Here is an 18,334-nt window from a genome sequence, read left to right as displayed (position 1 = left end):
TTTTATGAGGCCTTTCGCCAGCTATGCTGGCATCATCAGACACATCACAAAACTGATGTCTGATGATGCCAGCATAGCTGGCGAAAGGCCTCATAAAAATAAAAAAGGTACTTTCCTGTTAAAGGGAACATTCATTATTATCGATGATTTTTTTCGATATACCGTATCGATATTTTTGTTTTCCGATCCATTATATCCATCACAAATGGACAACAACTAACTAACTGATCTTGTTTAGGCTAAAACAGTCTATTATATGAATATGGATTAAGAAATTAAACTGTTCTAAGCTAACCGTTTGATAACAGAAAAGGCAAGATAAACACGGAATTTTTAAATGTCACAGCAAGTTTGGTTAGTTATGTTAGGTTATTTTTTTAGAACAGTTTCATTTTATTATTGTTTGTTGATACTGAACAATATTTATCGTAGTTGTCAGCTGATATGTTTCAATTTGTTAATATCGATATATCGAGAAAAAAAACCATCGATAATAATGAATGTTCCCTTTAACAGGAAAGTACCATAAAAGATTCAGATATATTGGCGAAGTTATTATTTCAAATTAGTATTAATTCCAATATAAACAGTTCTTCTTTGAAGGTTTTAGATATGTTTGAACTCTTTTAAAACTTACGGTACGTTGACAATAAAAATAAATCATAAATATATAAATATGTTTTTACGTAAAAACTTTAATGAGCATTGACGACATAGGTTTTTTTCAAGGTAAATGTTATCTTGGGCTGCAATGAAGTTGTTGGAAATGTTAAGATATTTATTAGAAAAGTACGTAAATAGCGTTCTTCTATTAAACTAGTTTGACAAATGTTGGATTCATTTTGTCTCGACATGAACGTTCCCAACAAACAATTAAAATGTCTCAATATGTTTAGCAACTCTTTCCAGCACTTTTTAGTTTTAATCTAGCATTTCAATTGAGTGATTTTACAGGCACGTAAATTATACATTATAAAACAAAACGTGTCCTCATTTAGATTATAGCAAGTGGATCGAGTATGAAGTAAGTTCGGAGTTATAATTGAGTAGTAAATTGTTGGTTTACGTAACCATCACCTGACACACAGCTGTTTGCATACAGCGAGTTAATCGTTCAGGTGTTATTTACAGGTGTAACGCACACACGCACACCCACACTCACACACTTATAATAAAAAGGTTCCGTTGACCTTTAACCCCTATCGCTATTCACTTGTACCGTACTTGGTATTCATTTTATGCAGGTTGTAGCCTACGAAGGTTAAAAATAAACTTATTATCGCATAAAGTAACCAACAGTTAAATAAGACTCGAGGTGGTCGCATTTGTGTTGAGAGCTACTCCATCTTGCTTGAATTGTTCCGCAAAACATTCCTTTAAGTCTCCGAATTAGGGAAGTGGAGTCGTTGATGGATAAAGAATAACATTCTTATACTTTTGACTTTGTAATGGAGTAGTTAAAAGTTTTCGCTTGAAATTTAAAATCCCACGTTATTCATTTATCTAAAGTAATATAACTCCAAAAATGATTTTAAGAAACATCACATTTGGGCATTATTTACGAATGCTAAGCGCATCCTTTAGTCAGTCTAATTTTACACATAAAAAAGTTCAATAAACGTATTTTATCAACACATGTAGGGGGGGGGGATAGGTCATCCCCTAGTCATCTATCGGCCCACCGTTTATTATCAACACAGGCAATATTCCAATAAAGCTTGAACTGCTTTTTGAAAGCGTTAAAACCCAAATTATGGAAGTCTCTCAGAACTTTTCTCCCAAAAACCCTGTGCATTTATTCTCCTTCCCTTATTTCCATTCATTTCTTTCTATCCTTTCCGTTCTCTTTGAATTTGTTAGATTATATTTTTTCTCTTTATTCTCTATTTACTTTGCATTATACTATATTTCATGCTGAAAAGCATCATCCATTTCTTTAAATCAATTTTTCTATATTGTCTTGTTTTAGTTTATTAAAAATTTTCTTGGTCATCAAGCTAGGTTCATTCTGTGTACCTACAAAATACTGCACATTTTTCCGAAGGTATATAATAGCTTTTTAAGTCCCCCTCAACTGACAATTAGAAAAATACAGACAAAAACTTTTAACTTTATGCTTTACAGTAACAAAACTCTAATATTCCACTGTACAAATTTATAAATGACAAGAATGTCAAAGTGCCAATCCAATTTACTAGGGAATCAAAGTTGAAATATCCGAAAGTGGTAATTAATTAAGTACAGTTTGACGTTACATTGACAGAGACGTCCGCTCCGGCTGCCTTGACCTCTAGATAACAGGAGTCTCATGTCCCAGCGTCTGTGTTATCAGCACCATAAGTCTTCCAGACATCGAGACTGATGAGTCAGGGAACATGTGGCGTCTGCCTTGATAAACTTGTGGGAACTTCCGAATTTGTGATACAAAATAACAGTGCACGTTTTGCTTGATTCAGGAGTTTCAAGTGGCCTCGGAGTTTATTTTGTGTTAAAGATTTTACCAATGTAAAGTATGTGCTGGATAATACAGGTAGCTATGTGATTTAGTGACCTCAAATTGGTGAGTTGGTGGCTCAGTCGGTAGCGTCACGGACTTCGGGCCCAAGGCAGTAGTGTCGTGGGTTCGGATCCTGGTCACTGCCACTAACTTTTATCAGTACAGTTCACCTTTGTACTGTACCGGCTCACCCCTGCTTTGCTGGATACGTTCCACGCACAGATCTGTAGTCTATGTGGACGGGCAAATGCAAGGTTATAAGAGAAAAAAACATGTGAAGTTCAACCCCTAGCCGACTCAAATATGGACCCAGTTGAAATTTATAATTGCGTTAGCAATCCACCATTAATGCTAGATGCTTTCTAACAAATATACAAAGAAATGTTGCGTTAGATATACATGATCAAGGATGAAACTGTAAAAAAACTTTAAATACATATGCTAATGGTTAATAGAATCATTGCGTTATTAATTTTAAGAAAACTTCTCGTCTTTGAAATATCGAGTTTGATTGTGTGAATGTTTATGTCATGTATGTGGACTAAATGTAGGGTAGGCGTTACGCAGTGTGCGATTTACTCTTTATTATCATTCTATAGGAAAAACTTCCCTTTCGTAATAATACATAGTTATGTTAATAAAATAAACTAATATGGAAACATTATTATTTTTCTACAATAAAGAATTTAGATATTTGGAATAGACCATTAGGGAAAAATACCAACAAACATCTTATAGGTTGAAACATTAAATAGTTAAGCAGAGTTGCTGTTGGATTTTTTCATTGCTGGAAGGAGAAATGTACAAATTAACATTGCATTTAATTAGGGGCCTACTTTTTTATCAGCAGAAATCTTAGTAGTGTTCATCACATTGTATTCATACACATGACTCATATATAATCTCAGTTTTTATAAATATTTCAATACTAGTGGGTAAACAATCTCGTCATCTTGTAAATTGAGTTGTCTGTTTGTAAATTTGCTGTTTTATGTGGCAATAACATTATAATTAATTTAAAATTGCGTTTTAAAATTTAAAATTGCATTTTAATACAAAGTTACCGTCCAAAGATATACTCAATGTGTTTTCTATCAAAGCTTTGCCTGCTTGAAACATGCACGTTTTAAAATAATGAAACCCCACAATTCTCCGAATACAACGGCACAATTCAATTCCCAGTTTTCAGTTTTCCCAGGCTAACAGTTTTTCCATTGTCCATTGTAGCCGCGTGTCAGAGACAACTAGTTGCTTCTGTGCCACATTGTCACTGTGTCACAGTTGCCGCCATTTTGCCTTGTCACAGACGCCATTGTGTCATTTGAGTAATTGCCGCTGCATTTATCGCTGCCGTTTCTTTCGCCCATTATTTTCTTAATTAATAGCCCGTCAGGTGTACAACGTTGCCTCGGCGACAAAGATAATGGATACAGGTTTTCTTTTCCACTTTTGAAACAAATTAATTAAAAGTTTCTCAGAGACGGTTGGATAATAGATTCACCGTTAGGGAACTGAGTCTGAAATGTTTGTTTGGAATTGCATTACGTAAATTCTGGTGCGATATTAAAATAGTAACGAAACAGAAAAATAAACTTAAGTAGAGTAATAAAACTCAATGAACCTTGATATACGTTGACTTAGGAAACACAACAATCCTTTCGTTCGAGTAGGATAGTTTCCAAGCATGTATGATTTCAGATTCGAGTGCGTGATGTATATTAAGGTTCAAATCTAACATTTAACAAATCGGTGTGTTGAAATCCTAGTACATTAGAACATTACCGTCTCCGATATCGGCCCACAAAACTTTAAAGGTTTTACACAACTTTCCCGTAAAAGTTTTTTAATTGACTTAATTAAAATGCCACTGGCACAGGCACAAGCAAGCATTTTAGCTATATGACAAGGCCTTGACTCAGTTGTTCAAATACTGCATTCAGCTACAGACCTGCCCGGCAAATAAAAAAATATAGGCCTAGACGAGATGAGCTCAGTCTAATGAAGAACTCATATCACGACAAGGCATTGGCATAAGAAATTTAATTTTCCATACAGTTACCAACAAAGCAAGCTTCCTTGCACTGACTATAGCACGCAAAGTAACTAATTGCTGCATTTACTGACTTTTGCCGCACTCCAGTATTCTAAAAAACACAAAACAGTGTGCTTTTATTAGGCACGTAATACGCGTGCGCTTGGAAATAAGTTGGCAACACAAAAGATACTACGACTTCAATCAGCTGGTGCAGCGTTGCACAGCCTTTTGAATGTTGATACTATGATTTATGTGTTTTGTGTTAACATTCTAATTTCGTTCAACGCTTGGATTTAACCTTTAGAAACGTGTTGTTAAGGGCTTGACTCGCCTGCGGCTCGTGCGTAAGCATTTCTGCACATGAAGTATTCTTACTGAAGTATTCTACTAGTATTCTGCACTAGTTACACAAATAGCTATTGTACGTTTTAACAATCCGTTTCAATTATAGAACCTTACCTGATTGACCTTTTCCTCTTTTTAATATTTTGCGAATCCAAATTCAAAACTTTCCTCAGAAACAACACATTTTCCTATGGTTCCACATGAAATATCAAAGCCATCAGTGAAAGCATGAGAACTTCTTATCAGAGGAAGTAAGAGTGGGCATGCGGAGGAGAGCAAGTAAGCACCAAGATTGTGATCCTCGCTGCAGGCAGCTCGTGGTAGACCCGCGTGCTATGTTGTCATTACGTGCGAACCACGTACACGTGCGGACGTGCGTTCGCGAGTGGTACCCGTTACGTGCCTACCAGAACCACTTTACATAGCTACGCGGTCAGTGTCGCGTTTCCATAGCTACCCGACCTTCCAAACCTCAATGGGGCTTCGGTTACGGGAAGCAATGCGTGTCATTGTTTTAGACGTCTTGCTTTTTCCCTGAAGCACTGGATGGTTTGAGTATTGCAATAGGGTTGTCTAAAAATGTTTCTTTATGAAGACTCACCTGTTCAAAAGAGATTCAAGAGACTCAATAGATTTACTCATTCATTCAGTAATAAATACAGTAGGTAACGTCAATACTATGCTAAAAATAAACCAAACCAATTTATATAAATGAATGAAATTTCCCCATTACAAACCATGCTGAAATTGATTAAAATCTCACACAGCAAACAAATCAGCAAACCATGCAGTTATGGCAAAAATACAAAAGAAACTAAAATTGTGACACATACCTGAGTATACTGTAAATACAAATTATAAATTAAAACAATGGCCAGCCAGAGGAGCATCATAAAATTCAACAGATTCATAAAAAGGATTCGTTTTGAGCCAATCTTTTACAATTTTAGTAAATTCGGAATTGTGAAAGAAGTCCCCTGGACTTCGGCTTTTGCTGTAGGGAATGGAGATGATTTTAAATCAACGTTTACGTGTTTTATTTATTTTAATCGTATATTATTATCTAAAAAGTGGTGTTAGCTATGACAACATTACCCTACTGTATAAGATAAGGGGGAAACTAACACTTTTTTCTTTGGTTTTCTTTATCACTGAACGTGGCTTACATGAGCTCACCGGTTTAGGTAACTTGAGCAGTTTAGGTATTGAGCAAAGCCAGCTGTTTCTATTTAGGTAACTTATGACCATTTATTCCAAAAACTCAATCAACAATGTTCCAGATTTAAACCATTAAAAATATTATAATCCATATTTTCTAGCCCCTGAGCTGGTTCTATAACTAAATTGAAATTTTACCTTTGTCATCCAGCTCCTGATTTATTATCAACTTGCAGTCTACTACTTACTCAGTTAGTCAGCTACTTGCTCAAGTTCGGGAATGTACTATCCTCAACAGGCCTGTTTTCAAAACCCCGTTTTTACAAATATGTGTGTGTTTCGTGTATATGTTTTTGTGTTTTAACGACGCCTTTTGGCTGAACAGTCCGACGATGGCACAGTGATGCTGAAACGGCCGTAACAAGTTGAATAAATCAGGAGCTGGATGACAAAGGTAAAATTTCAATTTGGCATTAAAAATAGTCTGAACACACAAAAGAAACAAACCACTTTTCATGGAGAATAATGTGTTGTAACATTATCAATCATTATAATCAATTTACCAATATTATCATTTCCTGTACACTAGTTATATTTCATTGAAAATCTTCAAAATTATAGTAGGATTTTTGGACGAAACAAACTTGTCAAACAAGGAGTAAATTTTGATCATTAACTTTAACTGTGTGTTAAAACATTACTGTAAACAATATTTATCCTATCTTTGAAGCACATTAGATCGTCAAGTGCTTACAATGAGGGTTATTTGTACCAATGGAGTCACTAACATTATACCATTAGTATCGTATAACAGCAGGCTATACACTTAACAGATCAAGAATGCATACACTAGAATTGTGGGCTGTTTGAAATCTTAAGCACTGAGTAAAATCCCGTAAACAATGTGGTTGGATAAACAAAATAATTATACCACATGGTTAACAAAAGCACAACTTGTATTCGTTAAAGCTAGAGAAAATGTTATTTTGTGAAAATATGCATCAAAAGCGTGTGTAAATCTGGTGCATTGGTACATCCAATAACCCAGAGTAGAATTTCTGTAGCTTCTGATGGGAATAGTGTAAAATTGAATGTATAAAAAAAGACCAAATACTATCAACAAAATATTCTTGTTTCTGAATTATTCTAATGAATTCAAAATTGTATACAAAAAAACTATTGAACACTACAATTATCAAACTAGACTTTGGAAATTTAAGAAGGCAAGAATATATGTTTACTCATCTTTTTTTATCGAAGTCCCTAAATTCTAAAACCATCAAGTCCCAATCTAACTTATTTTTTTTAATACTCGCCATAAGAATAATTATGTGACATTGCTGACGTATTAAGATCTGTAATACACCTTATTACTTCAGACCACATTTCTCATTTCTCAAGTAGTAATAATACTGTTTGACATTTCTCAAATATCTTCAAGCTACAATCTAATACTGCAGTAGTCTTAGAGTTATAACCGTCGATACTGATTTATAATGTTTTGGTTTAATTCCAATACAACATTTGTCGGGCAGATTGTCAATATATCCTTGGTATGAAACATGCTTTGTGAATTGACCTGACAAGCGGTAAAACTTGTTTCGTCGTTTCTCCACGAGATCGGGTCTGACCCAGTTGGAAACAATATGAAGAATATAGAGAACTATTTTTAATAAATAAGTCTTTACGACAAAAATCCACAAAATTTGATTTGATTGGATTTAAATAAAATGAATGAACGCAACTCAAAATCCTACTATCTTTACTATATGTATTCCTCGTTTGGTAAGGATTAAGCGTTAAAATGTCAACTTCATGTTTTTTACTCTTACTTCACGATGAACAGTAAATGATCAATTATCAATTATTTAAGATGGGGACGCCACTATGTGCGTATTTTAACCCAAATATGAGTGAAGGATGAGTGTAGGATGAGTGGCGCGATCTTGTAGTCTTGTTAGTGACTAAGGCCAACATGTTCCTTAGACACAGCTGTTAATTAATAGCACATACAGCTAATGGCAACTAAGGGACCTACAGTTTATTGTGGAATCCGAACCACATTTTTCCTCGTAATTGACGAATTGGTCTAATTATCAGGAAAGTACTGCGGATAGTCGTAGTACTCACTAGTGCGGACGTTAATCACACCAGGGAGTGTCGCATCCACAGTGCATCCCTATAAATATCTACAATTCGTGACCTCCTAGTAGCTGGATTACAGGACGACGCCACCCGTCCCAGTCTGATAGTGATCCCAGTGGATAGTGAATTATCAGCATATTCGTATTCCTAACTTTTGTCACAAAGAAGTAAGTTATGTGCTTTTGTACATTACCAAAAGGGCACGCAAGCAATTTATCTTAACTATATTGCTATATTTAGTTACCGAAGTTTGAACATCAGTAGAAAAAACATAAAATATAAGCAACAGACAGTAACTTATTGGATATTTTATATACAGAAATTCACATTGAATTTTCTGAAACGGGTCCACTAAAGTACAAGGAATCACGTTTAGTCAATGGCTAAATTCAAGGAGGTTTTACGCAATACAATGGTCAAACCTCAATGTGGCAGGTCAACACGTATTCTCGATGTTCGTGACAAATACGAAATATTGTAACGAAAAATCAACTGCTGTGGTTATTCACATGTAACGTTCCTTCTTCAAAATATATGTTATTTCTATGAAAAAAATATGTCTAAAAAAATTACTCTTGCTTCCTTCCTCGTATGAACATTTTCTGTTTTTGTGGCATTTAATAATTTTTATCCACTTATGTATTACGAGTAATCACACTGTAAGATAAGAAAAAAACTTTACGGATAATGTACTATAACTATAGTATACATATTTAGAACTGAATTTGTATTTGTGCCAGCTTATAAGCTATATCTACGGAAAGTATATAAAATAAACGTCTTATAACACTTAAAACATATATTTACGCTTATACTGTTACTCACAAGACGATAAATATACACAAAAGATGGTAAGTGGTGATCGATTTCGATTGGACACTCCAATCATCATCAGACCTAATAGGCGAATCCTAGTAACAGTTTAAGCATAAATATGTTTTAAGTGTTATAAGACATTTCTTTTATTTACTTTTCGTAAATTTAATAACACGTACAATGCTGATCAATAACTTATTAAGCTCTGTGTGTAACGAATCATTGAATCAAGATGTTGAGGTAGATATGCCACCCCTTTGTAAAATGTTAGTTTGTTTTATTTTCTAGTAAGTAAAGCTATCTTTTCGATAGCTATCGTATAAGCTTTTCGTATAATTAAACACATAACTACTCCTAAGTCACGTAATTTCTTCAACTCCGTTACTAGTTCTCTCTCCCTCACTCCTATACCTCTCTTTACTCCTCTCACCCTCTCCCACCCCCCCCCCCTTACCTGGTGGGCGTCCCTGAGTGCGGTTTGGGTGTCTATTTCACCGTATCAAGCGATCATTTATGATCCAAGTATCTTAAGTGCGAATCTTTGTTCACACGACTTCGACAGCTTTTCCGATCCTTATCGACTCCATTCTCTGGTTATTGTGCGAATGTGAACTGGTCATATTTACAGTTATATTCCCCATTGCGTCGACTGCATTGTTTCTAACACTCGCCGCGGGAGATGGAGATGTAATCTCTGTGATTCTGTATGTTGCACACAGAGATGGGAACGATACTTACCGTTTAACATCGAAGCACATAAGAAGGGATTGTCGATTGTTGGTGCAAAGAGGAGGGGAAAATTAAAGACTGCTATGCCAGACAAGAATGCAGTAATGTGTATTAAATTGTTCAAAGACCAGTTAAATATTCTAAAGAACAAGACGATGGTTGAAGTCGGTGCGTGTGACTGAGGGTCGTCGGGAAACCAAGGTAGCTATTTCGCGAGTCAACGTCCAGTGCACTCAACGTTATCATATAATTCAGTTGTAAGTTTGCCTACTCTACCAGATCAACTTGTTTTGCATGGTAAGTGTTGTACTAGTGGTAAGACATCCACTAGCCTGAGAATAGGCAAATACAAGATCAAAAGAGATAATAAACCTCTTAGGATATCTTACACCCTTTTAGTTATAAAACTGTTAATCAGGACATACGGGTCTCAATTCAAAAAACTTTTGGTTGATTTACCTATACAAATAACACTGTGTTCACCAGTGACACCGGTAAGTAGGCTAGGTGCGGATGGACTCTCCATTGTTGCGCTCACGTTCACTCATCCCATTACGCGCAGAATAAGCGTACTACTAGTACTTATTGGTGATATACAAGATTTGAACCCAAAAAGCTCGCTAATTACCAATGAGTTTGAGGTCAATTTGATCTAGGGACGCATTCATTCACAGTTTTCATCAGTAATTACCAAAACGAGCCTTTAAAACTTGTGTAAATAAAAATCTTGTCCAGGCAATGGTAACACACTCGTGAGAACGCAGGATGCTGCGAGGTCTTGAGGGGAGGAAGCCGTTCTAACAGGTGTGGTCTGTCATCATAGTCGTCATCCGCTGACAGTCTACTGCAGAGCGACTAGGAGGAGAAGGGAGCAACCGGCTAGAAACACGTGTATAACTGTTGTGTACAGCTTCGTGTGTCAAATATACCGAACACGGTAGCTCATAATGTTGGATTGAATGTTATAGGCCAAACCTGGTAGGTCAAAGGGAATGTCTAAGACCAAACCTTGTAGGGCAGAGGGAATGTCTTAGACCAATCCTGGTAGGTCAAAGGGAATGTCTTAGACCAAACCTGGCAGGTCAAAGGGAATGTCTTAGACCAAACCTGGCAGGTCAAAGGGAATTTCTTAGACCAAACCTGGTAGGTCAAAGGAAATGTCTTAGACCAAACCTGGCAGGTCAAAGGGAATGTCTTAGACCAAACCTGGCAGGTCAAAGGGACTGCCTTAGACCAAACCTGGTAGGTCAAAGAAAATGTCTTATACCAAACCTGGCAGGTCAAAGGGATTATCTTAGACCAAACCTGGCAGGTCAAAGGGACTGTCTTAGACCAAACGTGGTAGGTCGGAGGGAATGTCTTAGACCAAACCTGGTAGGGAAGAGGGAATGTCTTCGACTCTTTGACCAAACCTGGCAGCTCAAAGGGAATGTCTTGGACCAAACCTGGTTGGTCAGAGGAAATGTCTCAGGCCAAACCTATAGGGTCAGAGGCAAAGGGAATGGAATTCCAAGGAGATATTTTATACTGAATAATAGGTTAGAAATGATTACATATACTTACCAACTTTTGATGTAGGCGATTTATAAAATAAACGGTATAATATATTTTAACCTGTTGATTTTCTGTAACCAGATTTTCGAAGTCCAGTAATGCTTAAACTCAAATTTGCATTTAGGTACCTGTTATGTAATTTTGCAGATTTTTTTGGATTTAAAAACTTTGTTGATTAAAACAGACTTTTATCATAAACTTAACTTATTATTTTGATGGTTATTGGGATAACCACCCTTTATTATATTTTACATACTCCCCTCCCTATAAAGATATAGTAGTGATAACTTAATAAGAAATTACTGTAAATGGACCTAGGGTGAAAACAAGCCTTTACAGCGCTAAGTAAATATTTACCACTCATTGCCAAAACATCTGCATAGATAGTTATTGTGTCTATACACTTTTTGCCTGTAATTTGTAAACGCACGTCTGAAGCAAGATACAGTAAAGTCATCTAACGAGACAAGATGGATGGTTATTTGCTGTACGCCTCACCTGTTGCCATGATGTAATGTAATATTTAGAAACACTGGACGTAAAAGGTTTTAATTTCACAGTTTTATAATTAATTAACATTCGCATGCAACTGTATATTTTAAGATAGGCACGAGACTCTGACATTAAACGAGTAAATAAATACTCAAATTCCATTAGTAAACTCATTAGTTTGTTTTATATAAAACAGAGTCACTTTACTAAAATTTGTCAGTAAAGTAAATTGTTTCCAAAAGCATTAAGTTTTTATTTATTTTCTAACGAAAACTTAGTAAGCTCTATCTAACTAAGGACATCTGAGTCCAAGATCGAATCATCAGAAAGCTACTGACTTCTCAGGATCGAACCGGTACCCTCAGTTAGACCACTGTTACCAGTAACCACGGTAACATATTTCTTTGGTTTCAATACACTTATGTCGTTGCCACACTATTGCGTATAATTTTGTCCAGTGGCTGATGGTTAGAATTGAAAGAAATAACTGATATTTTATTCCATGGCGTAACAACTAACGGCAACACGAGAAACAAGCACATATACACACAGACATACATAGTGTTACACAATACACATACTGTTCCCAAACAGGCCCTTGCAATCCCATAAGGAACTTAGAAAATAAAAAAAAACTATCTATACCTAAACATTTATTGGCGTAAAATAAGCCCAAATGAAATAAAAGATCCCCAGAATAACTCCGTGGACGCAGCAGCTGTAGCTAGATCAACAGCTGTTGGCTGTAAACGGACTTACAAGAAACCATAATGTTATCAGCGCAGCAATAACCGAAGGGTTTTACTGCCCTGGTCCTTATATCTGTAGAGCTTATCAAGTAACAAGTGTGTGTCAACAACTGTCACAGTGTTTGATGTGGTTAAGAAAGGGAGAGGTGGCGAAGCCGACAAAGAGATGTTTACAAAGTAAAATATTTTTAGTTTTACGATTGAATAGTGGAGATTCCATTTAGTAAGTTTGCTTTACAAACGTTTAAACATGTCAGTAATATGTTTCGAGTCAAGGTTACTTTTAAATATTGTTTTAAGTGCTTAGGACAGTAATTTAAAGATTTTCTTGGCTTCTCATGATTAAATTTTAAAAGTTACCAAAACGTTAATAAATCGAACGAATTAAAATAAGATCGAGATCGGTAAGATAATGGGAGCACCGGTTGCCTGCTGTATTGCAGACCGAGAGCTTAAGAGCAATAAATAGGAAAGCGTGGTCCAAGTATCCAAAATATTTTAGCTTTAGATTGAATTTTATCAGGGCCTTTCAATATTCTCAATTGGTATTAATACAAAAGGTTAATAAAAATATTTACAATAGATGAAAACGATGAACAATCTAATAGGCCTACAAGGTTTTTTTTCAGATGGTATCAGTATTCTTTGTCACCAAAAACTTATTTACTCAGCCAAGAAAATTACTTTTTTTTATGGTGAAAGCTGAGAAAACTTTCGAACTATCCAAAATTTGACTATTTGTCAAAAGACAAAAGTAAGATGCATTGACCTCAACATCTGCAATGACATTATGCAACAATTTCCGCTTCGGCGCTGACAGATGATTTTGGGAAGATGTCAGAGAAAGATGAGATTTCGCAAGTCCTATTGTCCCTGGTTATGCTTTCACAATCTAAATTAGACCGTGACCCGACCGTCACGACGGGACCCTACTGCAGCTTCGCAGTGTTGTGGATGTCACTGGATTGTACGACGCAGGCGCTCTGGGTGGTCTGCAGACAGTACTGCGCTGGCGTAGATGTCTATATACCAGCTGATACGGACACACGATTATGTTGAAGATTAAGAAGCTCTGATATGTCATTTAGCGGATGATAATGCTTACGATCGTAGGGTACTACTCCTATGCACGTTCCGCAGTTTAAATGAGCTTCCCCAAAATTGTGTTACTGTCGAAATTATATACTCTACCTTAGTTGTTAAAACTATGATGGTTCGTGTTAATTTGCCATTGTTATCGAAAGGTCGTTTTTGACAGAGAACAGTAATTGGCAAACTTTGTCAATAGCTCATTTCGACAACACCCATTTGTTTAAGTGGCTACTAATAAAACAATAGTAATGACATAAGTCAACCAATAGCAAAACCTCATACGCTCGCTAATTAAGACGGTGAAGTACCCGTACTGTTATAATATATGCGTAGACTTAACGTATACATTCTATGAGGTCCTGAGGTCCCGGGTTCAAATCCCGCCAAATCATCAATGGATTTGATCTAAGTGATAATGCCGTAACCCCTAGCCTGAAGTAATGTGAAAAACAACTCCGGGCTCGTGCCTAGCGTCCTATGACAAAAAAATTATGCATGGATCGGAAAACAAGTAGCAGCAGCATGTAAATGATAGTACCGCATGAGCAAGCATAAGCTTGATATTTCACCAGCAATTTCTAGAAAAGCCCAAACCACTACCTCTGTAAATCTAATTTAATCGTGTCATCATAACGTAAAAAAACATAAACACCTTTCCAATTTAATACATATCTGAATTGTTTCAATGCACTAAAACGAATCTGCAACATCGAGACAAATGGACAATAATTTACCAATCAATTTCGCCAATTACATGGACCTTATCGATTACAGCCCCAAATTGAAATTCCAGGGGTCAGTGTGCCGCTGCCCCGGGCCTTCTGAGTCCAGGGCAACAAAGAACTCCCGGAACTCCCCGTTCTGCGTGATCCGCTGTCCGGAGTACGCGGCTGTTGGGATGTCCGAAACGTTACTTAATTCGCCACCAGCCCCGGGATATAGGTCAAACCGCTCACCGATCAGAGCGGACCAGCAACAAGACCGGTCACTTATTTTGTACATGTTGATTATCCTAGGGAACATTTAAACTGAGAGTTTTGATAGCTACACTAAAGTATAAGATGTTCATAATTGTAGCCAGTAACATAAACAATGACTCAAATTGAGCATGAGTGGTCAATCTACTCATATAGCAGTCCTAAGGTTTCTGTATGATACGGAAAAGGCTGTTTTTTTCGCTGGGCGTAAACTATACCCTGCTGTCTTTGAACATTGGGCTAAAAAATGACTGTGATTAAAGAAACATCTAATATGTAGGCACGCTGGTTCGGTTATCTAAACCAATCTAAACTCAACTTGCATTCATACCATCTCGTATCTATATATTAATAGGCAAGCATGTTTCTTTAAAACCTTTTTTCTTAGCTCGTGTGCATCGTATATATTTTCCCGTAGATGTGCAGAATACCTTCATAAATTAAAATATGCTAAAAAATAAGCAAAAAATGAATCTAAAATTAAAAAAATTACAATTAGAACAAATTCCAGTCACGTGTTTTATTTACACCGTGGGGTAAAATAGACAAGTTTGTATATTACATATTTTTTGGTTGAGTTTTTGACCACTGAACGACCTATAGTTTTACTAAAAGCAATGCTACTTTATTCACAGTAGCAGTATATATTGGGCCCTACACATTGTACCTAATAATAACAGTGCTTACAAATATCGGGAACATATTTCAAATAATCAATTCTGTAAAAAGAAAAAGAATAATTAAAAGTAAGCATTACATTCACTCTCAACAACAAAATACAACAGATTGCACCACATTTTACCTTCAAATCTTCAGAAACAACGATCCCTTACTAAACTACTAAGATGGATCCCATCAGTCTCTAAACGGGAAAAGATTTGTGAAATCCACGGAAGTTTGCCGATTAAAAACTCGACGCTTTAACCAGGTCATTCCTACAGATGAATGGCATTCCGGGCAGAGCTTTGAGTTCAATCACTACCTGAGCCTATATCGAGTTTCTCATACAGACGCTCTCAAACGAGGCATAGATTGGTGGCTATCCGGTGTCAAACGTGTCACCCCACTCCCCCTCCCACCACAGGCACCTGAAACTCTGTGTTTACGAGTCTATTTGATTATGGACTCATATTTTACCATCAAAAGCTACATAAACGCCTTGATGCGGCTCTTGCCGGGATGAAATGGGTCAGTGGTGTAATTTACCAAGAGCTAATTATAGTGTTTATAACTCTACGGGGTTTTTACGAGTGAACATTCTACAGAATATGTTTCTATACTTGTATAAACAATTGTTATGCAATTATTTGAGTTGAGAAAGATTGATTGTAAGAAAATAAGTTAAGTAAACATTAGTAGGCAAACATAAAGAGTTTTAAGAAGTAATGCCATCCTTTGATCGTAACGTTGTCACCAAACCCCTCCGTAAAATTGTGATCTTTTACAAGCTTTTATCAGCTACATTTATAAGCTGTAACAAATTAAATCTTTTACATTCGATATAACAATGACGTAAATAATTTATACCCATTCATCCCACAATATCAACAAAACATGGAAAACGTTTCTAATTGTTTGTATCGCCGTTATTTTTAACTACATAAACAGTTAAAAACTCTATATATGTTTTTGAAATTAATACAAATAATTGTGGAGGATGTTGCAATACAGAGAAATTTAACGTAACTTGATAAATATTTCCTCCTTTTTTTCTCGAGAGATGGCTTTACTGCATACAGCAGCTCAAGACGGTCTTTGAACAACTGAATCTCAGCATTATCTCATGGATAAATTAATTGGTGATGAACAGTATTTGAACTTAGGCCTTCAGGATAATCTCAGACAACAGTTTTAAAACCCACGCTCCTCTACATTGTACAAATAAAAAAATAAAAGTGTACTTCAATTAAACCAACACAGTACAATACTTTTGTACAATAAAACCTTTTTCAAATTATTCCAACTATTTCCTAGCACAGAAGACCCAATTTAGCAATTATATTTTACCATCTATAGTATCTTCAGTTGAAGTTAAATAATCGAAATTGTAAAACTAGTCCCAAGTACAACGAAATACAATATATTAGTTTTTCCTACCACAAAATCTTTTATAGCAATGTCAGCAAGAGAATAATGTCACCAGGGGGGTTCTATCATTAGGGGTAATAATGACCCCTAATGATAGAATAATGAGAATGAGAGCAAGAGAATTGTGCAGCAACTCAGAACTTAAATACAACACAATCCACAAGCTTGTAAATAAATCTACACAAATTTATAGTCGTCGTACACAGAGACAATGTCTTCACATATTGCACGACTTTGAGCGGAAACGATTCCATCTTGCATCTTACATCTGCAATCATCCGATCACGAGGGAGGAAGCCCAGCAGTCGTGACTTGTAGAAGCTGGCGACGTACCTCGATTTTACAATTATTTCCGCCTGCTTACAGTGATTAGAAAGTCCAGGCGCTTGAAATAATCAATTAAATTTAAGGGTTTAGGATGGGAGGAATCTTGAAAATGATAGGATTGTCTTAAGCCTTCCACAGTTGTAATGCTTGATGATTCGACGAGCTCATGTTTTGCAGTAAGCTTCTTTTGGGGTCTGCTGAATTTAAATTTCAATTGTAAAGTAGGAATTGAATTAAAAATCTTAGTAGACCTACTACCTGATTGCCACAAGCCCTTTACTGTTACACTGAGTAATCAACAATGTCAACAATAGTTCCGAGAGTTCAAGGGTTTTTGTTCACGTCTTTTGAGAGAGTAAGATTGAATTTGAAAACTCTTGGGGTGGGAACTTGAAATCTACAAGATTATTCTAAGACTTTCACACTAAAACTGTGATGTTATCGCCATGGCTGTAAATTGCTGTAGGCTTCTTTTTGGGGGCCTTGAGTGAATTCAAAATATTTATTTTATTGATAACTAATTTAAAAACTATCGAATCATCTGTTCAAACATTATGACTATACCATTAAAAGTAGCCAACTTGCAAAATTAGTTTTACGACGAAATCAGCAAAGAATTTTACATTTACTTTTGTAAAAAATAATGATTTGTAACTTAATTCAAAGTCTTGTAAATTTTTTAAACTTACAAATCTTGGTTTAACGTAAAGTAAAAGACAACAATTTGATTAGTTTCTGACTATTTTAACTTAAATAAGTAGGATCGCTCGAGTATAAACAAAATGCCTGAATCCAAAACTTGTTTAGACTTAAATTATTAAAAAAATTCAGCATTTCACAATGAATATGTTATGCAAACTGTTAACAGAAAACATACGCAGATGTAACAAAGGAATGAGAATGAAACAGTGATAAATCTCCCTCTAGATATCCTCGGAACGTGCGGAAGAGAAAACAATCCTGGATAAGGACATGCGTTTATCAAGTCTTTGTGACACGGGGCTCTATACAGCGTGCATACGGGGGAAAGTTGGTGTTTTCTGGAAATAGTTAATTTAACTTTTTAATAAAAAATTGATTGTTCCTTTTGAAGTTAAAGAAGTACGAGTTCCAACAGGACAGTGGTAGAAAGTACTTAAGTATTATGTGGTTGTATTTATTTCTTGTATTCTTCGTTTTTAGGTTACATAGTTTGGTAGAATAAATCGTTCCTGTAGATGATCTTTGGTGGGTGGCAAACGGGAACCTGAACGATGGTATTTACGAGAAAAGCGGCAATTTTCTTAAAATTCATTGGCTCTTCCGTTTTCATTCTAGTTCAAGAAGAAAA

General features: G+C 35.9%; 1 protein-coding gene across 2 annotated transcripts in view; it reads right to left on the bottom strand.

Moving 5' to 3' along the window:
- Nucleotides 1–18,334, bottom strand: part of LOC128989838 (uncharacterized) — a 360,429-nt gene that overhangs the window by 109,614 nt on the left and 232,481 nt on the right. The gene's annotated exons all lie outside the window — the stretch shown is intronic.

Source organism: Macrosteles quadrilineatus, unplaced genomic scaffold (genome assembly GCF_028750875.1).
Source record: "Macrosteles quadrilineatus isolate MER2022 unplaced genomic scaffold, UCM_ALF_1.0 Scaffold_3__2_contigs__length_128488019, whole genome shotgun sequence".
Lineage (NCBI taxonomy): Eukaryota > Metazoa > Arthropoda > Insecta > Hemiptera > Cicadellidae > Macrosteles > Macrosteles quadrilineatus.
The sequence above is the reverse complement of the archived record's forward strand: the minus strand, read 5'-3'. Positions and strand labels throughout refer to the sequence as shown.